We start from the raw sequence: 26,682 nt of genomic DNA, 5'->3' as shown, positions 1-26,682 counted from the left end.
TAAAATAAACTATGTGTTACAACATCACACCAACCTTTCAATGGAAATCATGGCTCACACCATTTCATGTAAGAGGAAACTCAAGTTTAAAGAAGTTAATGCAGTCTTTTAAAATTGCACAGACAGGAAGACTATAGCTGAGCAAAAGCAAAATTATAGTGCAGTTAATTAAAATTCAGGGATCCTTATTTTCACTGACTAGTCCCAAAGCCCAGAGAAATATAGCCATTATTTTGTAATAACTTTAAATTGAGTATAATCTATAAAAGTATTGAATCACTATATTGTACATCTGAAATTAACATAATATTGTAAATCAACTATACTTCAATTTTTAAAATGCTGTAGTACATGCATACCACAGAATACTACTCAGCCATAGAAATGAACAAATTTTTCATACACAGCCATTTATATGAGTTTCCAGGAAATTATATAAAGGGCTGGAGAGAAATGGATGTGATTATGAAAAGGCAAGAGTAAAGATCTGGAACTGATCATTATCCTGGCCATAATAGCACATACATGAATGCACACATTTAATAAAATTGTATAGAACTAAATTCACACACAAATATGACTACAAGAAAAACTGAGGAAATAAGAATACACTGGTGGATTGCATCAGTGACAATTCCCTCGTTGTGGTATTACACAGTAGTTTTACAAAGTGTATGCAGGTAAAGCATATATGAGATTACTCTGTACTGTTTCTTACTATTGCATGTGAATCTACCATTATCTCAATAAAACTATCCATTAAAAGTAAAAAAAAAAAAAAAAAAAAAAAAAGGGAGAGAGAGTCTCCCAATGTACAGTCGTCCCTCCTTAGTTTCCACAGGGGATTGGTTCCAGGATCTGCCAGGGATTTTGTTATCCCATAGTCCCATTTATTGGAAGCACCTATTTATTGGAAACAATTTACATATGAGAGTTCCAGTACAGTTCAAACCCTTGTTGTTCAAGCATCAACTGTATAATCTTCCAGGATTCAGAAAACCTGGATTTGCCCACAGAGAAGAAATATCTCCTTATCCTAAATCAACAGCTTTTTTTTTTTTTTTTTTTGCAGTACACGGGCCTCTCACTGTTGTGGCCTCTCCCGTTGCGGAGCACAGGCTCCGGATGCGCAGGTTCAGCGGCCATGGCTCACAGGCCCAGCCGCTCCGCGGAATGTGGGATCTTCCCAGACCTGGGCATGAACCCGCATCCCCTTCATCGGCAGGCGGACTCCCAACCACAGTGCCACCAGGGAAGCCCTCAACAGCCTTTTTTAATCTTATATGAGGGTTTTTTTTTTCCATCTCTTAGTTTCTTCTTTCACTAACTGTGATACAGATTGTATCTTCCTTCCCACTAATATAATATTTTAAATATTCTTAATCTTTTGGACATTTTAGGTGGAGGAGAAGAGGGATTCACATCCTAAAAAGAAAAGTAACAAATACAGCGTCTATGTCATCATTTTGAAAATTGTTCCCAGATACCAAATGCCAAGGAAACAGAATCTGACTAAGTTAAAATAACAAAGGCAAACATTCTCCTCCTTTCTCTTTCTTACAAACCTCCACACCTCAATACTATACCCTTATTTAAATAGTTTCCAAGTATTAAACATCTTCTATTGCTTCCCTCGATCTCTCACACCATTGGAATTTTTATGATGTTCCCTCTCTTCTTTTCTCTGACCATTTTTTCCTGTTTTATACCCTTTCCTCTCCGTTGTTCTGGCCTTGAATTTATTTATTTACTTATGCATTTATCTATCCATTTGTTCATTCAATCAATCAATAAGTATGCATCAAGCACTAACTACATGCTATCATTATACTAAGCGTGGGGTTGGGGAGGGATGGTGAACCAAGACAAAAGTGATGACTGCCCTCATTAACTTATATTCTAGCAAGAAATATGGTAAACGATTGACAACATAATGTATTTTTAACTTCCATTGTGCTATGAGCTATAAAAGATACTTACTGGAAGCTATGAGTATAGAGAGGGAATTCTATTATGGTGAAAGTGAAGAGAAAACATCCTCAAAGTACTTTTTGATCCGAATTCTGAAGGCTGTATTGGGATTAACTAAGCAGACAGGGAGAGCCCTCCATGAAGAGGAAAGGGAAGCAGCAAAGCCCTGAAGAAGAAAGGATGAGGGAATTCAATAAACCAAAGGAGGCTTACATGCCTAAACTCAGAGTGCTACAGGTTGAGTTAGTTGAAGCTGTTGATAGAGGCCAGGACCAAATCACTCAGGGCCAGCAGACCTTGTTAAAGATGCTAGTCTTTACCTCCTAGGAAAGTGACGTGATAAAATCCTCCCTTCTTAATGTAAACCTAAAATTCTTCTAAAGATAAGGCTTTCTTTCATCATTTCTGTGATGTTATGTATACCATAGTCACACCCTGCTCTATGATTCTATTGTTTATGGCCTTCTAACAAAACAAGGTGAACTTCTTGATAAGTACTATTGTTTAGATCCCAGGTATGCCTGTTCCCCAAAACAACACAATTACAGTCTCAATTAACCTAGAAATTTGTCTAAGATACTAATGGCTATATAAAATGCTCAGTTCCTGGTCATTGTGAGGATTTACTTCTGAGAATTTATATGTGTTAGATATTACAACAGATAAAATCTTAAAATATAGAATAAAATGAACCCTAGACAAAAGTCCACATTGTATTTTTAAGTCATCATTGCTATAATATTCAATTCAATTTTTACATTCTCCAATGATTTAGTTTCAAAATCAAACTTAAAATTCAACCAGACAGAGGAGACCTTCAACATGGAAGAGGAGTAAGACGTGGAGATCACCTTCCTCCCCACAAATACATCAGAAATACATCTACATGTGGAACAACTCCTACAGAACACCTACTCAATGATGGCAGAAGATCTCAGACCTCCCAAAAGGCAAGAAACTCCCCCACGTACCTGGGTAGGGCAAAAGAAAAAGAAAAAACAGAGATAAAAGAATAAGAACAGGACCTGCACCTCTGGGATGCAGCTGTGAAGGAGGAAAAGTTTCCACACACTAGGAAGCCCCTTCACTGGCGGAGGCAGAGGGTGGGGTGGGCGGGAAGCTTCGGAGCCATGGAGGAGAGCGCAGCAACAGGGGTGCAGAGGGCAAAGCGAAGAGATTCCCGCACAGAGGATCGGTGCTGACCGGCACTCACCAGCCCGAGAGGCTTGTCTGCTCACCCGCCGGGATGGGTGGGGGCTGGGAGCTGAGGCTCGGGCTTCAGAGGTCAGATCCCAGGGAGAGGACTGGGGTTGGCAGCGAGAACACAGCCTGAAGGGGGCTAGTTCACTACAGCTAGCCAGGAGGGAGTCCAGGAAAAAGTCTGGAGCTGCTGAAGAGGCAAGAGAGCATTGTTTTGGGGTGCGTGAGGAGAGGGGATTCAAAACACCCCTTAAACAATCTCCAGAGATGGGCATGAGCCACAGCTATCAGTGCGGACCCTAAAGACAGGCATGAAATGCTAAGGCTGCTGCTGCTCTAGCCACAAAGAAGCCTGTGTGCGAGCACAGGGCACTATCCACAACTACCCTCCCGGGAGCCTGTGGAGCCCACCACTGCCAGGGTCCCGTGATCCACGGACAACTTCTCCGGGAGAACACACGGTGGTCCTCAGGCTGGTGCAACGGCACGACAGCCTCTGCCGCCGCAGGCTCGCCCCTTGGTCCGTACCCCTCCCTCCCCCTTGCCTGAATGAGCCAGCCCCCTAATCAGCTGCTCCTTTAGCCCCGTCTTGTCTGAGCAAAGAAAAGACACCCTCACACGACCTACACGCAGAGGCAGGGCCAAATCCAAAGCTGAGCCCCAGGAGTTGTGTGAACAAAGAAGAGAAAGGGAAATCTCTCCCAGAAGCCTCAGAAGCAGCGGATTAAAGCTCCACAATCAACTTGATGTACCCTGCATCTGTGGAATACCTGAATATACAACGAATCATCCCAAAATTGAGGCGGTGGAATTTGGGAGCAATTATAGACATGGGGTTTGCTTTCTGCACCTAATTTGTTTCTGGTCTTATGTTAATCTTAGTTTAGTATTTAGAGTTTATTATCATTGGTAGATTTGTATTGATTTGGTTGCTCTCTTCCTTTTCTTTTAAAATATATAGATATGTGTACATTTTTCCTTTTTCTCTTTTTGTGAGTGTGTATGTGCATGCTTCTTTGTGTGATTTTGTCTGTATAGCTTTGCTTTTACCATTTGTCCTAGGGTTCTCTCTGTACCGTTTTTTTTTTTTTTAGTATAGATTTAGTGCTTGTTATCTTTGCTGGATGTGTTTCATGGTTTCGTTGCTCTCTACTTTCTTTCTCTCTTTCCTTCTTGCTTTTCTTCTCTCTACTACTTTTTAACTTTTTTATTTTTAATATTTCTTTATTTTGTTTTAATAACTTTATTTTACTTCTTAGTTCTTTCTTTTTTTCTCCCTTTTCTTCTGAGCTGGGTGGGTGACAGGGCTGTCATGCTCCAGCCGGGTGTCAGGGCTGTGCCTCAGAGGTGGGAGAGCCAAGTTCAGGACACTGGCCCACCAGAGACCTCCCAGCTCCACTCAGTGGAGAATATCAAATGCAGAAATTCTCCCAGAGATCTCCATCTCAACGCCAAGACCCAGCTCCACTCAATGACCAGCAAGCTACAGTGCTGGACGCCCTAGGCCAAACAACTAGCAAGACAGGAACACAAGCACACCCATTAACAGAGACGCTGCCTAAAATCATAATAAGGTCACAGACATCGCAAAACACACCACCAAACGTGGTCCTGCCCACCAGAAAGATAAGATCCAGCCCCATCCACCAGAACACAGGCACCAGTCTCCTCCCCCAGGAAGCCTACACAACCCACTGAACCAAGCTTACCCACTGGGGGCAGACACCAAAAACAAGGGGAACTACAAACCTGCAGCCTGTGAAAAGGAGACCCCAAACACAGTAAGTTAAGCAAAATGAGAAGACAGAGAAACACACAGCTGATGAAGGAACAAGGTAAAAACCCACCAGACCAAACAAATAAAGAGGAAATAAGCAGTCTACCTGAAACACAATGCAGAATAATGATAGTAAAGATGATCCAAAATCTTGGGAATAAAATGGAGAAAATACAAGAAACGTTTAACAGGGACCTAGAAGAACTAACAAGCAAACAAACCATGATTAACAACACAATAAATGAAATTAAAAGTTCTCTAGAAGGAATCAATAGCAGAATAACTGACGCAAAAAAAAAGGATAAGTGACCTGGAAGATAAAATAGTGGAAATAACTATCATAGAACAGAATAAAGAAAAAAGAATGAAAAGAATTGAGGGCACAGTCTCAGAGACCTCTGGGACAACATTAAATGCACCAACATTCAAATTATAGGGGTTCCCAAAGAAGAGAAGAAGAAAGGGACTGAGAAATTATTTCAGGAAACTATAGTTGAAAACTGCCCTAATATGGGAAAGGAAATAGTCAAGTCCAGGAAGCACAGAGAGTCCCATACAGAATAAATCCAAGGAGAAACATGCCAACACACATATTAATCAAACCATCAAAAATTAAATACAAAGAAAAAATATGAAAAGCAGCAAGGGAAAAACAACAAATAACATACAAGGGAATCCCCATAAGGTTAACAGCTGATCTTTCAGCAGAAGATCTGCAAGCCAGAAGGAAGTGGCAGGACATACTGACAGTGATGAAAGAGAAAAACCTACAACCAAGATTACTCTACCCAGCAAGTATCTCATTCAGATTTGATGGAGAAAGTAAAACCTTACAGACAAGCAAAAGCTAGGAGAATTCAGTACCACCACACCAGCTTTACAACAAATGCTAAAGGATCTTCTCTAGGCCGGTAACACAAGAGAAGGAAAAGACCTACAATAACAAACCCAAAACAATTAAGAAAATGGTAATAGGAACACACATATCAATAACTACCTTAAAGGTAAATGGATTAAATGCTCCAAACAAAAGACATAGATGGGCAGAATGAACACAAAAAGAAGACCTGTATGTATGCTGTCTACAAGAAACCCACTTCAGACCTAGACTCTCACATACAGAGTGAGAGTGAGGGGATGGAAAAAGATATTACATGCAGATAGAAATCAAAAGAAAGCTGAAGTAGTAATTCTCATATGGGAAAAAATAAACTTTAAAATAAAGAATGTTACAAGAGACAAGGAAGGATACTACATAATGATCAAGGGATCAATCCTACTACATAATAATCAAGGGATCAATCCAAGAAGAAAATATAACAATTGTAAATATTTATGCACCCAACATAGGAGCACCTCAATATATAAGGCAAATGCTAACAGCCATAAAAGGGGAAATCGACAGTAACACAATCATAGTAGGGGACTTTAACACCCCACTTTCACCAACAGACAGATCATCCAAAATTAAAATAAGTAAAGAAACACTAGCTTTAAATGATACATTAAACAAGATGGACTTAATTGATATTTATAGGACATTCCATCCAAAAACAACAGAATACACTTCCTTCTCAAATGCTCATGGAACATTCTCCAGGATAGATCATACCTTGGATCACAAATCAAGCCTTGCTAAATCTAAGAAAATTGAAATTGTATCTTTTCCAACCACAAAGCTATGAGATTAGATATCAATTACAGGAAAAAATCTGTAAAAGATACAAATACATGGAGGCTAAACAATACACTACTAAATAACCAAGAGATCAATGAAGATATCAGAGGAAATCAAAAATACCTAGAAGCAAATGACAATGAAAACACGATGACCCAAAGCCTATGGCATGCAGCAAAAGCAGTTCTAAGAGGGAAGTTTAAAGCAATACAATCCTACCTCAAGAAACAAGAAACATCTCAAATAAACAACTTAACCTTACACATAAAGCAATTAGAGAAAGAAGAACAAAAACACCCCAAAGTTAGCAGGAGGAAAGAAATCATAAAGATCAGAGCAGAAATAAATGAAAAAGAAATGAAGGAAACAATAGCAAAGATCAATAAAAATTAAAGTTGGTTTTTTGAGAAGAAAAACAAAATTAATAAACCATTAGTCAGACTCATCAAGAAAAAGAGGGGAGAAGACTCAAATCAATAGAATTAGAAATGAAAAAGGAGAAGTAACAACTGACACTGCAGAAATACAAAAGATCATGAGAGATTACTACAAGCAACTATATGCCAATAAAATAGACAACCTGGAAGAAACGAACAAATTCTTAGAAAAGCACAACATTCCGAGACTGAACCAGGAAGAAATAGAAAATATAAACAGACCAATCACAAGCACTGAAATGGAGACTGTGATTAAAAATCTTCCAACAGGGCTTCCCTGGTGGCGCAGTGGTTGAGAGTCCGCCTGCCGATGCAGGGAACACGGGTTTGTGCCCCGGTCCAGGAAGATCCCATATGCCGCGGAGCGGCTGGGCCCGTGAGCCATGGCTACTGAGCCTGCGCTTCCGGAGCCTGTGCTCCGCAACAGGAGAGGCCACAACAGTGAGAGGCCCTCATACCACAAAAACAAAACAAACAAAAAAACAAAAACAAAATCTTCCAACAAACAAAAGTCCAGGACCAAATGGCTTCACAGGCGAATTCTATCAAACATTTAGAGAAAAGCTAACACTTACCCTTCTCAAACTCTTCCAAAATATAGCAGAGGAAGGAACACTCCCAAACTCATTCTACAAAGCCAACATCACCCTGATACCGAAACCTGACAAAGATGTCACACAAAAAAAAAAACAACGGGCCAATATCACTGATGAACATAGATGCAAAAATCCGCAACAAAAAACTAGCAAACAGAATCCAACAGCACATTAAAAGGATCATACACCATGACCAAGTGGGGTTTATCCCAGGAATGCAAGGATTCTTCAATACACGCAAATCAATAAATGGGATAAACCATATTAACAAACTGAAGGAGAAAAGTCATATGATAATCTCCATAGATGCAGATAAAGCTTTTGACAAAATTCAACACCTATTTATGATAAAAAACCCTCCAGAAAGTACGCATAGAGGGAACTGACCTCAATGTAAGAAAGGCCATATATGACAAACCCACAGCCAACATCGTTCTCAATGGTGAAAAACTGAAAGCATTTCCTCTAATATTAGGAACAAGACAAGGTTGTCCACTATCACCCCTATTATTCAACATAGTTTTGGAAGTTTTAGCTACAGCAATCAGAGAAGAAAAAGAAATAAAAGGAATCCAAATTGGAAAAGAAGAAGTAAAGCTGTCACTGTTTGCAGATGACATGATACTATACATAGAGAATCTTAAAGATGGTACCAGAACACTACTAGAGTTAATCAATGAATTTGGTAAAGTAGCAGGATACAAAATTAATGCACAGAAATCTCTTGAATTCCTATACACTAAGGATGAAAAATCTGAAAGAGAAATTAAGGAAACACTCCCATTTACCACTGCAACAAAAAGAATAAAATGCCTAGGAATAAATCTACCTAAGGAGGTAAAAGACCTGTACTCAAAAAACTATAAGACACTGAATGAAGAAATTAAACATGATACAAACAGATGGAGAGATATACCATGTTCTTAGATTGGAAGAATCAACATTGTGAAAATGACTATACTACCCAAAGCAATCTGCAGATTCAGCGCAATCCATACCACACTACCAATGGCATTTTTCACAGAAATAGAACAAAAAATTTCACAATTTGTATGGAAACACAAAAGACCCCGAATAGCAAAAGCAATCCTGAGAAAGAAAATGGAGCTCGAGGAATCAGGCTCCCAGACGTCAGACCGTACTACAAATCTACAGTAATTAAGATAGTATGGTACTGGCATAAGAACAGAAATATAGATCAATGGAACAGGATAGAAAGACCAGAGATAAACCCTTGCACATATGGTCACCTTATTTTTGATAAAGGAGACAAGAATATACAATGGAGAAAAGACAGCCTCTTCAATAAGTGGTGCTGGGAAAACTGGACAGGTACATGTAAAAGAATGAAGTTAGAACACTCCCTAACACCATACACAAAAATAAACTCAAAATGGATTAAAAACCTAAATGTAAGGCCAGACACTATCAAACTCTTAGAGGAAAACATCGGCAGAACACTCTATGACATAAATCACAGCAAGATCCTTTTTGACCCACCTCCTAGAGAAATGGAAATAAAAACTAAACTAAACAAATGGGACCTAATGGTGCTTAAAAGCTTTTGTACAGCAAAGGAAACGATAAACAAGACAAAAACACATTCCTTAGAGTGGGATAAAATGTTGCAAATGAAGCAACTGACAAAGGATTAATCTTCAGAATTTACAAGCAGCTCATGCAGCTCTGTACCAAAAAAACAAACAACCCAATCCAAAACTGGGCAGAAGACCTAAACAGACCTTTCTCCAAAGAAGATATATAGATTGCCAACAAACACATGAAAGGATGCTCACCATCACTAATCATTAGAGAAATGTAAAACAAAACTACAATGAGGTATCATCTCACACCAGTCAGAATGGCCATCATCAAGAAATCTATAAACAACAAATGCTGCAGAGGGTGTGGAGAAAAGGGAACCCTCCTGCACTGTTGGTGGGAATGTAAATTGATACAGCCACTATGGAGAACAGTATGGACATTCCTGAAAAAACTAAAAATAGAACTAACATACGACCTAGAAATCCCACTACTGGGCATATATCCTGAGAAAACCATAATTCAAAAAGAGTCATGTAAAAAAAAAAAAAAAAAAAAAGAGTCATGTACCACAATGTTCACTGCAGCTCTATTTACAACAGGCAGGACATGGAAACCACCTAAGTGTCCATCTACAGATGAATGGATAAAGATGTTGCACATATATACAATGGAATATTACTCAGCCATAAAAAGAAACGAAATTGAGTTATTTGCAGTGAGGTGGATGGACCTACAGACTGTCATACAGAGTGAAGTAAGTCAGAAAGAGAAAAACAAATACTGTATTCTAACACATATATATGGAATCTAATAAATGGTTCTGAAGAACCTAGGGGCAGGACAGGTATAAAGATGCAGACATAGAGAATGGCCTTGAGGACACAGGGAGGGGGAACGGTAAGCTGGGACGAAGTGAGAGAGTGGCATGGACATATATACACTACCAAACGTAAAATAGATAGCTAGTGGGAAGCAGCCGCATAGCACAGGGAGATCAGGCTCGGTGCTTTGTGACCACCTAGAGGGGTGGGATAGGGAGGGTGGGAGGGAGACGCAAGAGGGAGGAGATATGGGGATATATGTATATGTATAGCTGATTCACTTTGTTGTAAAGCAGAAACTAACACACCATTGTAAAGCAATTGTACTCCAATAAAAATGTAAAAAATAATTAATTAAATTTTAAAAATTTCAATCAGATAGCAGTTAAAGGGAGCAACTCAGTTAAATAACCTTATTGAAAATATATTGATTCCATGAACTTGAACTAATAAAAAATGCAGAAGGATCAATAGGTAGGTAGATAAGAGGAAAGCAGGAGTAAAGTACAGGAGGATACCATACTGGTAGGGAAATAGAGTTTCATTCATTTATCTCAGCACCAGGAAAGACACACACTCTCAAGATCTCTCTCTCCCCGCCCTCACCCCCACACCCAGGAAGATGGAGAGTAAACAAGAATGTCTCACACATTTTTGGTTTCTGTTACCTGCCCCTTCAATAAACACTACTTGATCTTGTGATTCTATAAAACTAGGTGGTCATGAACAAGAATGCAAATATTCATCTACTAGATTATAGGACCGTTAGCAAGTGGAAGTTTCCCACATTACATGGGAGATGTATGCATATTCTCAGGTTTGAGGAAATGTATATCCTTCTAAGTTTTATACCCTACAGAGATTTTCCTGGCTGCAGCAAGTTAACACAACTCAGAAACCAGTAATTCTAAAATCCAGATTATTGTAGCAGTCAAAAGACTACATAAATTTCATAGATTTCATTCTCCTGTATTCTATCTCAGTCTTACCATGTCATCAAAAATCACAGAAAATAAATGTTTTGCTTCTCCAGACTGCCTCCATTATATGTGGTTACACTTTTTTAAAGCTACTATACCATCTTTCCCCCACTCGTACCTTCCCCCATGAAGGAATCATCCTTAAATATAAAGGGCTGTGGGATGCCCTGAGGGTATCTGGAAACATCTGGTCCACTTCTATCATTTTCTATCTACCATTTCTGTTTTAACAATGAAAGGGAAAATAGGCAGAGAGTAGAGCCATTGGTGCAAGTATTTAATGATGTTATAAATGTAATATCCAAGGTAACAAAATAGGAGCAAGGGAAGAAATAAAAGAAGGAAAAGACAAACACAAAAAACAGCAAGAAAACAGTATGGGCTGGGTTTGGGTAGAATTTACTCCCTGCTAGATGATCAACATCTATTGAGGGAACACTCTACGTCTATAGTGGCAAAGTATCAGTGGCTACCTACTAAAAATTAGATAGTATTAATGTAACAGCATGGTATAATGGAAAGAATGAGTTCGGGAATTATAAGGTCTGTATTAAAAAATACATCTCTGCCACTAATTAGTTTTGATCCTGAACAATTTACAAGAACTTCAAAAGGTTTAGTTCCCTCATCTATGAAATGGGAACGAAAATGTTGAATCTCACAGAGTTAGTAAATCAATAATGGTTTCTTTGTAGTACAGAGTGATGTTCATATAAGGTGGCTTTTATTATTGAAAGTGTTATCTTCTATTATGCTGATGGAACTGACTCCATCATTTATGTATCATCAGGAGATCAAAACTTTTTCTGTGCCTACCTTTGAATAATAATAAATTTTTTCTAGCAGTTTCTCTCGTAATGACTTATTGCTTGGAAAGATTCCCATAAAAATATAAATCTCAGTCAGACACTGCAGCATTCTTAGATACTACAATAATATGTGGATCAGAAGACAAGTTGACAGGGTTCCTTGAGTTTAGTGAGAACCCAAAAAACAATCCTAGCAAGAAGAATAGACAGAAAGAATTAGCTGAAATTGACATAAACTACTATAGCAGGAAATGACCAAAGAAATCGGATAATGAGTTTCCTCCAGAGTCAAGGGCTTTTAAAGCCGGCCAATGTGACATGCCATACATCCAAGCAAAGCAACCCTAGCCTGGCCTACTTTTTATTCTTCTCAGTTAAAAAAAAAAAAAAAGTTAAGCTATCTATTAACACAGACTTCAAAAGAAAAGCAGAGAAACAAATTAACAAATAATGAGTTTATTAACATCAGGTTGAGGGAAAGATAAAATAAATTTTGAAACACCAGAGTCCAAGCAGTTCTGAATAAGGCTGCTGATACTATAGTCTCTGTGAATAACATCCTCTGGGACTATATAGTACACAAGCCATGTGGTCATAGTAGGTGGCCCTGAATGTGCCTAGTCTTAAGGATTTTCAGTACAAAATACAGGAAGAAAGGAGAGAGATGAATTGGGGAGTAAGGGCTATAATTTGCCTTGTAAAAAGGTCTTTCTCTTTATAAAACACCTCATTACCAGTAGCTTTCAAATAGCAAATACCCCCAGTATATTTTAAATGATTCTATTTAGAAAACATCACAGGGAGTGTAATTTTTTAGGAACACATCTCTTCTTTTGTCAGAGATTATCATTAACAACCATTTAGAAGAAAAGACCCCATAGATAGGAACCTGTCTGGCAGGGATTAGGATGCAGGATCCAAGTCCTAGCTATGGGAGTCACAGTCAAGAAGCAGATTTTAAACAGGAGGAACATACAAAATTAATAATAAATACAGACTCAGAACCCAGCTGGAGTTTCCAATGGTAGAAAAGGAAAATTTAAAGTTGAAAGAGCGCCAAGATAAAAATGGTAAATCCTACAGATGTGAATACTGTTGCTTCCCAGGATGACTGAGAATAAACTCGGCTGTGGTCTAGTTCTCTTAACGGTGAGAAATGCTGACCCATGACCTCTATGTACGACAATGCCAGGATGTGAATCAAAAGTGGGTAAATAGATTAATCTCTTTTGGTTTAAAATTCCACCTGTTAGTCAAGCAAATAAATAAATCTACACATTTCTCCTTTCTTCCTTTGCTTCTTCCTTCCTTTCTTCCTTCCTTTCCTTTCTTTCCGTTTTCTTCCTTTCCCCCTCTCTCTCCCTTCCCTCCCTCCCTCCCTCTTTTTCTTTTTTTGGTGATCTAGTCTATGAATCTATCATCTACACCCTGGGTAAGTGCTACCAGAAGACAAATCTATAGCATTTCATATTTACCAGAAAAGAAGATGATAGATTCTACATTTTAAAATTATTCCTTTGAGAAAGTAGATTAAACAGGAAAGAAGAATCCACCAAAATTAGCAGCCCTCCAAGTATACTGACATATAAAATTAGAGCTATTCACATCTCAGTTAATAAAAAGTGACACCTACTTAGAATATGTAAATTAAGAACGGCATGAGAGGAATATGAGCAAAACCTCAATGTGGGCAAAAGAAAATGCAAACTGTGACTAGGAAATGACAAACAATAAACCCAGAAAGTGAAATATGCCCACATTAGCAAAAAGAAAATAGATGGAATAGGAATGTGAATTTGCAAACGATAAAATAGAACCCAGAATGCCAGGGGCAATCAATTTTCTATTTTCAGTGGAAACAAACTAAGAAAATATCATCAAGAGATGAACTGCCACAGCCCAGGAATAAGAGATCCTGTTTGAATAAGACTAGAAATTATTTACCCAAAGAAACATTCCATTGAGTGAAAAGGTTAACCAGAAAATCTTTAATGTAGAGTGGAAGAACTATGCCTACACATCTCTCTAGTCATTCTTCCCATGAAGACCTGAGGCTGTGAGTGGAGACAACCTGGAGCCTCAAGAGAGCAGCCTGACGCTGCCAATCATGTCCAGCAGCATATTTCACAGTATCCCTCACACTGCCATCTTCATTTTGTAACTTCATAAGTAAGGGGAAGGTCCAGGTGCCGGATGTAGACCTGGAGGTGAGCTTCCAAATCATTCTCTGAACAAGGGAAATTTACCAGAACGACTTCAGGGACTTTTTCCTGGTTTGTTCCTCCTCTATCCTGGGCACTTAGAACAGGGCTTCGCACAGTAAGCCCACAATAAATGTTATGTTGAATGAATAAATTATATATCCCTGGATCCTTTCTGTTGCTATTAGAGTTATTTCTTCATGTTCTGCTCTTGCAAAGTCCCTCATGACAACAGAGAATATTATTTGTGATCTTATCTTATACAAGGCAGCCCTTCAAAAATTTTAAACTGCACCTCAGTTTTCCACTCTCACTGACCACCTGCTTCTCTTTTTTCTACTATCTAAAATGTAACACGTAAGAAGCACTTCATATAATATTTAAATTACATTTAACATCCGGAGTGCTTTTTCATCTTTAGAGCTTCTTAAAAAGAAAGTTAATTTAATAAGAAGATTGCAGTGAAAGAACATGCTCTTATCTAAAGCACCACAGAATGAATAACAAGAGCAGAGAAAGTAATTGGACAAATATATACCTTCATATGTAAATATCTTTGCTTATGTGTGCTCTCAGTGAAAAACACTTGTCAAATTTTGACAGGGCAGGCTCAACTGTTCCATTTCCCTTTTGTGTTGAAGCAACTGAAGGATTTCCTCAAACTAAGAGAAGTTAGCTAACTTCATTTGCAATTGGCTAACTGTTAATAGTAAATAAAAGAGACAAAAATCTATGTTCTAAAAACTAAAAACAATATTTTTATGAGGACTCTCAGGGAGTTTCACTTAATATGTTCTCAAGATCATGCTAAAAGTTTTGGCTAATGTCTTTACTGAAGCTGCCAAATCGATGTATCTTAAAGCACATTAAATTCACGCTCTGCAGCGGGCAGGGAAGTAGAGAATGGAGGGCATGAGACAATCTCATAATACATATATCCCTCTGGGAGGGGTTAGGCGGTTGAATCAATTACCCATTACCTTAAACCACATGTATCTATGTTTTAAATACTTTTACATAACATGAATTCCTCTAGTTACTTCTTCCATTTTGGTTTTGTTTTGTTTCAGGGATTGAAAAGCTTGAAAAAATTACTTTACATGCAAGCCAAAGAAATGTTCCCAAATGTAAGTAATCATTGTCATAAAGTTTATTACATATATAAAAATCCTAATAACAATAATAATGCCTACCATTTTTTGCATGTATTATCAGTTCTTGCTGTGTCAGAAACAAGCCCAAAACACGGTGGTTTAAAACAAGAACCATTTGCACAGGCTCTGGACACGCAGGCTCAGCGGCCGTGGCTCACGGGCCCAGCCGCTCCGCGCATGTGGGATCTTCCCGGACCGGGACACAAACCCGTGTCCTCTGCATCGGAAGGCGGACTCTCAACCACTGCACCACCAGGGAAGCCCAAGAACCACTTTTTTTTTTTTTTAACAAGTATAATAGCCTCTATAGCGTCAGCTGAGAAATCACATTGATCTGAGCCCAGCTGAGCTGATCTCATCTGGGCTTATTCACACATCTGGTGAATGGGTAAGGGACTGGCTGGTTTATGACCAGACTCTACTCCATAGCATATCTCATTTTCCTCTAGGATAGCCCCAGGTATATTTTGGTGGTAGAGAAAGAAATTTAAGAGAACTAACTGAGCATGCTAAGCCTTTAGAGACTTAGGTCACAAATGGCACACTTCAGAATAGCATTCTATGGAACAAAACAAGTTCCAGGGTTGGGGCGGGGGATAGAGTCCACCTCTTCATGGGAAGAATTGCAAAATCACATTAAAAAAAATGAAAAATTGGGGCAATTTCCGCATTCAATCTACCACGTGTTCTTATTATGTTCCAGGCACTGTTGTTGGTACATTACACACTTAAAACGCATGATTTCAATTACACTCAAAATAACCCCGTGAGATGGGGAAGAGGAAATTAATGCTTGGAAAAGTGAAATAATAACCTGCCAAGATTACACAGCTAACTTCCATAAAAATCTAGAAGAAAAATCAATTTATCATTTGCAAAGGGCTTTTATATAATTTTAATTTGGACATGGTGGTGGGTAAAGCAGACAGTATTCTCATTTTACAAATAATGCCTTGAAAGAGAGGATGAATAGGTAAAACTTCAGTCTTCTCACTCAAGAGCAATTCTCATTCCTCATCATCTTGCTGCCTCATGACCTCAAAGTAAATAATAATTTGCAGCATTTCCAAATACCACAGACTCAAAGAAGATCCACAAAAATTTATTCAGAAAGGGCCACACATAATGCCACATCTCAAAAGTAGCTAGTTTTGCTGAAAGTAATCCAAAAAAATCCATTAAATGTGAAAGTCTTAATGCCAAATGTCATCTGGCATCTAGGTACTTTTTATAAAACAAACAAGGTGTATGTTCATTTTCATCAGCCCAAGCCACTTTCCTAGCAGGTCAATCATTTTTACCTCCTCTACATATGACCAAGTTCTGCCAATAAGTTCCCATTTGACTTTGGAAAAGTTACTTTACTTCTCATATCCCACTTTCCTCGTTTATAAAATGAAGAGCTTGAACTATATGGCATTTCAGAACCCTTATTTTTGGACTATTCTCAGACTATTCTCTGAAACCTATGAAAATTGAGATATTAATTCTTAATATTTATAACAATTCAATTTCAATTACTGTTGAGTTGTGTAAATCTATATTGGTGTTTTCTCTAATTCTACAATTCACCAAATAATGATGCTTTAATTTATATCACAAAAAAAATAAAAGCAAAGGGTATGGAATTTCCATTTTATTATTTTAAGGGTTCCATAAAGGTACACCGAGGTGGGTTAGGGTCACATATTTAGAACGAAAGCTATAAATACACTGAAATTTAATAACATTTCCAACCTTGCCAAACTTGAAAATTTACAACTAATACACAAAATGAAATTTAAAAAAAACCCTAAACAGGAAATTCAGAGAATTGCTTCTTTTCTGATGGATAACTAGCCATCAGAATAATATTCTAAAACAACTGAAAACAACTGCATCGACATTAAAATATTTTCTGATTAGTATGGTTAACATTTTATTTCTAGGATATCTTAGTAAAAGCAACAAGACAAAAGTAAGCTCATATGCTAAAGCATACTAACTAAAGGCATGGGTTTTAGAAAGATTAAGTTTGCATCCTGGCTCCACCACTTTCTGGGCAAGTTTTTCTCATTTATCATATAGGGCTGCTAACAATGTCTATTGAATATAGTTGTTTTGAGAATTAAATAAGTTGGCACACAGCATAACACTTAGAACATAAGAAAAACAATAAAATTGCATATTATTATGCGTGACAATGATAATAGAATTGCACTTCGCAATTTTAAAGGGTTTTCACATAGACACCCTCCTTTTACTTTTATATGCGCATACAAATTTCAATTATAGGCAGACAAATCATTATATCTCCCCAGGAGTTTCAATGAGGTTAAGTTCCTTGCACAAACTCACAAAGCTAGCAAAAGAAGCAGAGCATAAATATTGAACTAAGGTCTTCTGCATCCAGGTCCAGTACTCTTCCTGCTGTACCATAGCCTCACCATAAAATGTTCTTTCACAATCAATTCAGTTACATAGAGCATTGTAAACAGGCCAATTGCATTTTCAATTACATCTTTAAAAATGAATATATAAGCATGCCTTACTCTACTAGAGAACTGAGCAAAGACAATTAAAATCAAATTCCTATGAAGACACTCATCTTTTCCCATTGCATCTCAGTAAAGAAAAGAACACAATTTAGCTTAACATCTATTGATAAGTAAAATCACAATCTAGAATCTTACATTTTCACAGGGCTTTAGCCTCTAATAGTACTATGTAGAGTCAATTCCCTGGATTGTTCACTCTGTTATTAATTCTTTCCATCCAATTTTCACCTAGTTCATAGAAATATCTAAAGCGCCAAATTAAAAATATGATAAAACTTAGCTGCTCTTCCTCAGTGTCTCCCAACACTAATGTAATAAAAAGAGGTTCAAATTATAGCTTTGCACCTTATCACTGAGTACTGCAACTGGAAAATAGATCATGTCTATTTCTACGGAAATAGAAAATCTGGTAAATATATATAAATCAATCTCATCTCATCAGCTGTGTAAATGCAGTATTCTATATATAACAGTCTGAAAACAGAAAGTATAGATTCCAATTTTTTAGAAGAGCATTAAACTTCATTAGTTTTACTATGATCTTCATAATTTAAGGATGCATTAAAATTAAATCTTTAAAAATCTTTTTCTTTGTTAAAGAGCACTCCGTGTTGAATCATAATCTGCTGATTGTTACCACAAGCAAACAGATTAAAGAGTCATCAGACAGATGGCCAATCTAACTAGAATAAAATGCACAAAATACATGATTATAATAATTAAGCATATTTTAATTACTAGTAATTACTGTAAATTACTGCAAAAAGCTAATTATAACAAAATTTGAGTAAACTGACTTATTTGTACTTATCTCTAGTTAGCTTGGCCATAGAATGGATCTCAAAACATACGTGAGGTTCAAAAAAGCTAAATAAATTTTAAGGTAGTGTAAAAAAGTTAATGTAATATTTTTTATTTATTTATCCTCAATGCTTTTCTGAAATTGACTTTTTCTTAGCTGATAAGATTAAGATAAGTAGGAAGTACTGCTAGATAAATTAACATTAAAAATACCAATATAGTAACTAAGTTTATGCTAATTTCATACACTCTAAGCGCAGTGATTAAACCAAGACTGGAGTAGGACAAGCAATAAGGACGCTATACCCTGAAAAGTTGTGTTTAAAAAAATATTTGCCTTTGTTCAAAATTTCCATATTAATATTTTCATATTAATTATGAAAAAGTACAATAATTTTGATATTGAAACATCTGTTCAAACATTCAAAAATGTGTGCTAAAATTAGTTGACATGGCACTGTCTCTAAGTTTAATAGTTTTATAATTTTCTAAATGTGTATAGGAATAAAGTTCTTTCCAGTGGTGGTTATAGAGTTTTATTGGTCTTGGATGGGCAAAGAGATTAAGTGAAGACCAGGTCAACATCAAAAAGAAGTTTATATGGTCTCAGAAAGACAGGGCAACTGGGCTTCCCTGGTGGCGCAGTGGTTGGGGGGGTCTACCTGCTGATGCAGGGGACACGGGTTCGTGTCCCGGTCCGGGAGGATCCTACATGTCGCAGAGTGGCTGGGCCCGTGGGCCATGCCCGCTGAGCCTGCGCATCTGGAGCCTGTGCTCCGCAACGGGAGAGGCCACAGCAGTGAGAGGCCCATGTACCACAAAAAAAACCAAAAAACAAAAAAACAAACACAGGGTAACTAATATTTACTGGGTGCCAAGTTGGAACAATTTGGTAATCAAAAAAATAACTCTAAATGATTGTAAACATCAAATGCATAAAAATTCATTAGCCCATGGTGACAAATAGAGAGATACCACACATTTGCCACTATTACAGACATTCAAATCCCACTGGCTCACACTTTCACAGTCAAGAGTCAAAACATCTGATAAAATTTAAGACCCTCAATAAACAAGTAGAAAGAAGATACACAATATTAATATAGTTCTGAAAATAAGTGTATTCAGTATGTTAGATGCATTTAATGGATTATCACTATGACTTTGGTATGTTTGAGAAAACTTAGAAAGCAAGCTGTGTAGCTTAAGAATGGCTAATTTATTCATAAGGTTATTCAAATGTACGTTATTCATACATTTCATTTTCAAATAGATTATTAATAAAAAGGAACTTGATCTACATTTTCAAAGCTTCTCATTCAATTTTAGTCATAATGTACATACGCAAAGATGTTTTTATTGTGACAGGTTTTTTGTTGTTGTTTTGGTTTTTTTCGGGAGCAATGATTTTAAATAACCAACACTGCTCATTTTCAATTTAGTTTTGTTGATCCCAGTGCAAATTATCAATATTACTCTCATTGTTTTCCATCTAGCAGATCATCTTCAGGGCCTCAAAACTAAGAACACAAGAACACAAAACTAAGAACCACTAAGAACACAAAACATTCTGGGGATGTTTGACTGCATAATTTCTCTATGTCGCGAATGGTACAGTCAAGATGGCAAGACCCAGAAGCCAGTAAGATAATACAATTATAATAAATGTGACACTAATGAGTACTTTAACACTTTTAAAGCACTTACAAGGTGTCAGACACTTGCCTAGGTTCCAGGGATATAGAGATGAGTAAGATTAAATAGTAGCAGTAAATAATGTTAACTTATGATTATGTTGTAAACAATCTTTCTTAGAACACTATCACATGTTTTCTGCGGACTTTTCCAAACTTTCTTACTATTGAGTTCATGTTTAAGTTCAGAATTATGTTACTATTTCCAGCTAATTTGATTCTCCCACTAAGGTAGAAACAGCATTAATGTAAAAAACTCTACGGTGTCTGTTAGGTAGGGAATTGATCACTTTTCTTGACTTAATTATCAATAAACTGACTGCGATGAAGTTACCCACACTATTTAACCTCTTCCCAACTGTAGGCTCAATGTTATATATTGCACTAGGAGCACTTATATTAAGGTTGTCAAGTTTATTTATAATATGAATTCTGCTGTGGGGTTTCAGTCTAATAACTTGAATTAGATATCCTATCATATTTGCATCCAGTTAATTTATCAATGGTTTTAGGACTGGTTCTATAGTTTCTAAAAATCCTATTGACCTGCTAATAAATATGAAGGGAAATTTGAAGATAGATGGTAAGAAAAAATTTTGTATTGTTCTGAAAGTATTCTGCAAAAAGAGACATTTTGGAAAGCTAAAAACTGCATTTGTATTCTTCACTTTTATCTTTTTTCAATAATCTCCATCGTTAAAATGGAGATTCACTTCTACAGAAGACATTTTGGTCCCAAAATGTAGTAGAAATAGTATAGAAAAACAACTGATCTTTTTATACAAAAAGAAAAATATTTTTCTAATGAAATATTACTAACATATTTTTCTCAAATTGCTGGGAGGAAGAACAACTTGCTGGTGATATAACAGCTCATAAATGTCTTCTTTGCTCTGAATATTATAGAGACTACATGTTGTTAATTTGTCTCAGTTCAGCTAAGCAGAGGTAAAACATTTCTATGTGATGCTCCTTTGATCTTCTGTATCTCACAAGCCTCCTTTGCTGCGAACCCAGAAAAGGTCATGAGCTTTAAGAAACTCCTGCTATCTGGCTGCAGTCTGAGCATTGGCCTCTAGTTCTGAGGTTTGTTCACTTCACAAAGGATGCTGGCTGCAGGGATGAGTGAGGACTGAACTCTAGTCCATGCTCTGCTTGCTAACTATGTGCCCAGGGGCAGGGCAGACAGGTTCTAGAGCATCTTAGAGGAAGGTACACCTCTTTGTAATTTTCTTCCCAGGGGTGGTCACATTTGCCATTTACCTGTCAAGAGGTAGTATGTATTTTTTAGTCATTCCCACACAAGGCACAGTCTATATTAACACACTTGCCTTTTTATATACCGTATATAAACTGGAAGCGCCTGACTCCTCCTTTCCCCACATTCTTTACATCCATATGCACCAAGATGTCTCTCTCTTTTCCCTTTACCACTGCCTTTGTTTAGGACTTTAACTTCCCCGACCTGGAACACTTTGACTCCCTTTGAATTGGTCTTTCCTCCAGGCTCTCTGGGTTTCAGAATCTAGTTCATTTCCCTACTGCCTGCTTAGCCACTGGCCTCAAATCTAGTCTTCTACTCTCACCCATCTCCGCTATCCTCACCAGTCCCCACACACACACTGTGAACCAGAATGTACCAGAGCCTCTCCAGGCTTCATGATCCTCCTCACATGTCCCCACTGCCTGGCACCCTCTGCTCCTTCACTTCTTTTCTGCCTAGCTTGTTGATTTTCAAATCTCAGCTCAAACATCACCTCTGTATGATAGTCTTTCCTGCCTCCCCTGTCTTGGATTAGATGTTACTCTTCTGTAATTCTGTTAACACCTTGTACGTGCCCTTACTGCAGCAATGACCACATAGATCTGTAATCCTCTACCTGTTGCATCAAGATGCTTAAGGAAAGGGTCTCTTATTCACCTTTATAATCCCAATACCTAGAACAGCACTGGAATATATAAAGACAATGACTAAATTATAATTTGGGAAAATATAGAAGAATTATGGGGCTGAGAATAAACACTAACCATTATCTACCTAAATCTTCAATGATAGGTGAAAAAATTACTCTTTGCTACTATTCCCATAGATTGCTCAAATCCAGGAAGTCTGGCTGATCAGCAAAAAATCCAAACACTTATAAAGTGCTAGATGTAGGGTCATAGTTACATGCCACTGAAATTGGTGTCCAAAATGCTTTCAACATTATTTTAAAATAACACTTTTCTAATTACAAAGGGAAAATGTTCTCACCGTAGAAAATTTAGAAAATATGCAAAAGATTAAACAATTAAATACAAAATAGCTGAAATAACATTGTCCAGACATAACTATGATTAATATTTTATTATATAAACTTCTTGTCTTTCTTTTATATCAAGACAATGACATTTAAAATGTGTATCTATATATATGCATCTATACCAGGTTACTGAATGGGTTAGATTCAGTGGAGAGCAAAGAAGGAAACAACACTGTTCTGTCTTCATTGTCTTTCAAACTCACTCTATTTTATTTCTCTTTTCTGTCCTTGGAGAATATCTCAGGCCAATCTCAAAGCTTTCTGGTCTGTCTGAGGTATGAATAACCAGTGTAATTTTTATGTACAAAACTTCACTTTGAAATTCAGTTTAAAACTGCTTCCTATCCCATAGTTCATGCCTGTCTCAGGCTTGGAAATCTGTGTAGGGCTGGGGAGAGGGAGGGAGCTGAGGGGAAGGGGTCCCATCTTTACTACTTTCTCTACATTATTCTTCCACTCTTCCTTTGCCACTCATTGTGTTATCTCTGGCCTCTCCTAAGCTGGAGAGATGGTCAGGTGAGCAAAAAGGAAAGGATGCAAAGTTCATATTCAATAAAAGCATAGCAGGTGCTCCAAGGTTGGCTCTTTCATTTAAGGTTAGCTTCTGTGGGACTCTGAGGTTCTCTCTCCTCCACAACCCACCCGAGTTTGCTGAGAACCTTCCCCTGCAATGCTCACTAGTATGGGCTGTGACCCCACAGCTCTGTTTATGTACCACTCCACCCCCATTGCCATGGTCCACTGCATGTAGACTCTTGTTCTGGGGTCTCTCACCTGGGCACTAACTCGTCTTAGATATCCAGTGCCCTCTGAAACTACAAATCTCTCCTGAACAATTCTGCATATCCTTTACCCAGATTTCCTCCATGGTAACATCTTGTAAAATGACAGTTTTACATTATCATTACCAGGATACTGACACTGAAACAATCCACTGCTAATATTCAAATTTCCCCAGTATTACTTGTACTTATTTGTGAGTGTGTGTGTATACAGTTCCATACAATTATAGACCATAAGTAAATTCATGTGTCCAACACTACAATCCATATACAGAACAGCTCCAATACCACAGGGAATCCTTGTGTTGCCTTTTATAACCATACTCACCTCCACATGCCAAACCTGGCAATCACTAATCTGTTTTCCAATTCCATATTCTTTTCGTTTCAAAAATATTCTACAAATGAAGCTATACAATATGTAACCTTTTGGAATTGGTGGCTTTTATTCAGCATAATTCCCTGAAGATTCATATAAACTGTTACATATAACAATAGATCACTCCTTTTCATCACTGCATCGTATTCTATAGTATGGATAACAGTCTGTTTAACTAGTCACCTACTGAAGAATATTTGATTATTTTCAGTTTGTGCCTATCATGGATAAATCTGTGATGACTATTTGTGTACTGGGTTTTGTGAGTATACATTTTCATTTCTCTGTGATAAATGCCTAAGAGTGAAATTTCTGGGTGGTATATTAAAGACATGTTTAGTTTTATAAGAAAATGCCAAACTGTCTTCCAGAATTTCTGAGCTATTTTACATTCCTGCCAGCAAAGTAAGAGTGATCCCATTTCTCTGGCTCCTTGCCAGCATTTCACGTTATTTATACAGCCTGATAGTTGTGTACTAATATCTCACTGAGTTTTTAATTTACATATCCCTAATGGCTAAGGATGTTGAACATCTTTTCATATGCATTTTTGCCAACTGTATATACTTAGTGGATTGTCTCTTCATATCTTTTGCTCATTTTCTAATTGGAGTCCTTTGTCAGATATACGGCTTGTAAATATTTTCTGAGTCTGTAACTCGCGTTTTCATCTTTTTCACCTGGGCCTTTGCAGAGCAAGAGATTTTAATATTGATGAGGTCCAATTTATCTTTTTTATGGATCATATTTTTGGTGTTAAGTCTAAGAACTCTTTGCCCCACCATAAATCTGAAGTTTTTTCCTATGTTTTTCTTGAAAAGGTACACAGTTTTATGGTTTACATTTAAGTCAACTGTCTATTTTGAGTTAATTTTTATATAAGATGTTAGGTTTAGTTCAAGGTTCATATTTTGGCTATGGATGTCCAATTGTTCCAGCACTTATATAACTTTTGAACACATTATTCAGAGTTTTTATTTACTGAGTGATCACATTTGGACTCAAAGAAAAATGAATGGATCTCTAGGTCTATGTCCACATTAACATGATTATCACCAAAACAGCTCTAACTATGGCAGTCACACCTAGACTCGAATAACTTGGGAGGTTAGGAGAAAGCACACAAATCAAAATTTTCCCAGGAAGATCAGCTCAATGCTTTGTGACCACCTAAAGTGGTGGGATAAGGAAGGTGGGAGGGAGACGCAAGAGGGAGGAGATACGGTGATATATGTATATGTGTAGCTGATTCACTTTGTTATAAAGCAGAAACTAACACACCATTGTAAAGCAATTATACTCCAATAAAGATGTTAAAAAAAGATTTCCTTATTAAAAACCAAACAACCTTGAAAATTAATAGCAGAATTATTTAACCAATTAATAAGTACTAATCTTTGCTTAATAACTATTTAGAAATTTTTGAATTAATGATAAGACAAAGATTTATAAAGTTTCCAATGAAAAAATACTTTGTTCATATTAAATTTCAATTACTACCAAAGCAGCTAAATCTGATCTGGATAGTCTGTATGGTACTAAACAGACCAAGATTCAGTCACAGATGGCAAATATTCAAGAGAACATCTATTGCTTTGCATCTCTCTGCCATAAAAATATAAACTGAGCATCTTCTGAAGCTGTAGATAGGCTTACTTCAACAATAATTTAGACTCAGGTAAACTCTAATACCCTAAGGAATCATTGTATGTAATAAGTTAATTTCTCTGCATCTATTATGGTACTAGTCATCCAACATCCTTGGAAGAACTTAGAAGATAAAATCACACAAATCATTTCTATGTGCTCCAGTTTACATGAGAAAATTCAGTTTAAAAAGACTGAAGGAAAGTAGCTGATACTTTATACCTTTAGAATACACTGTGATTCAATTTATTTTGTCTTTAATGATCATAACCCCCTCCCCAAAACTGCTTTGAGTTATCAAATTATATTTAGCTCCTTGAGACTTTCTGAGCATCTTGTAACAAACTCCTTCCAATTGGGAAAATATTGTCTGGCATTCATTTACATATGCTTTTTATCCACAAAACTTCCAATTTTCATAAAAGCCTTGATTTTTCTGTCCTTCCCTGGTTCTGAAAATACTTGACTGATAAACAACTTCCTTTTATATTTCTTAAGTATAATGAGGTGTCTACAAGGTCATGAAATATTTTAATTTATTATAGACTAAAGAAATATTCCTATTATATCTTCCTAATATCACCATCTTATCCATTATATTTAATATATCCACTCATTATATTTAACCTATGCAACTTGAGGCTTTTTGAAGGTACAAGGAGATGCTAAAACTAACAAATAAAAAGTCATGATTTCCTCTTATCACATTCCAAAACTATTGCTACGATGGAAGAGTCTCCTAAATGCCACCATTATGTTGATAGAAAACCTTCCTCAGGTGTTAAAGATTGAACACACTCTTGTGTGCTAGCACTCAGGCATGAAGAAGAAATCTATAATGCCTTTGCCCTCAAGAAGCCCATGGTCTAATTTGAGATAAAGGATTAACCCAAACTAACTAAAAAGCAACACAAAGGCTATGAAAGTGCACACAGGTAATTGAGGACTAATGCATAATTTTCTAGATGGCAGAAAGCAAATGTCTAGTTTTCTCAGTTGGGGAAGAGAGGACTTTGAAAGATGTCACAAGTAGTAGAAAATATTTGAGGACCAATAGATGTGTTTGTCTGGTATCACACTGTCACAGTGCAACCCTCCTCACACTTGCTCATTATCATTCCAGGTTGGATAACTCACTTTTCTACCCACTACCAGGAGCTGTGAGGCTATTCAGTTGTAATGGGCAATACAAATGCCTACCTGCCTACCCTGCTTCTTTTCTTTCTTCCTTTTTTTTTTCCTTCCAAGTCCATTTAAGCTCACTCTAAGCTCTTTTGAAGGATGCCCCAAAAGTTTAGGCTGTAGACTGAAGCGATGGAATTTTACAAGGCCACCAGATGGTGGCAGTGTCCAGTTCTAACATTAAATCA

Source organism: Mesoplodon bidens (assembly GCF_964165515.1).
Source record: "Mesoplodon bidens genome assembly, chromosome: 6".
In the NCBI taxonomy this organism is placed as follows: Eukaryota; Metazoa; Chordata; class Mammalia; order Artiodactyla; family Ziphiidae; genus Mesoplodon; species Mesoplodon bidens.
Note: the sequence above shows the minus strand (reverse complement) of the source record.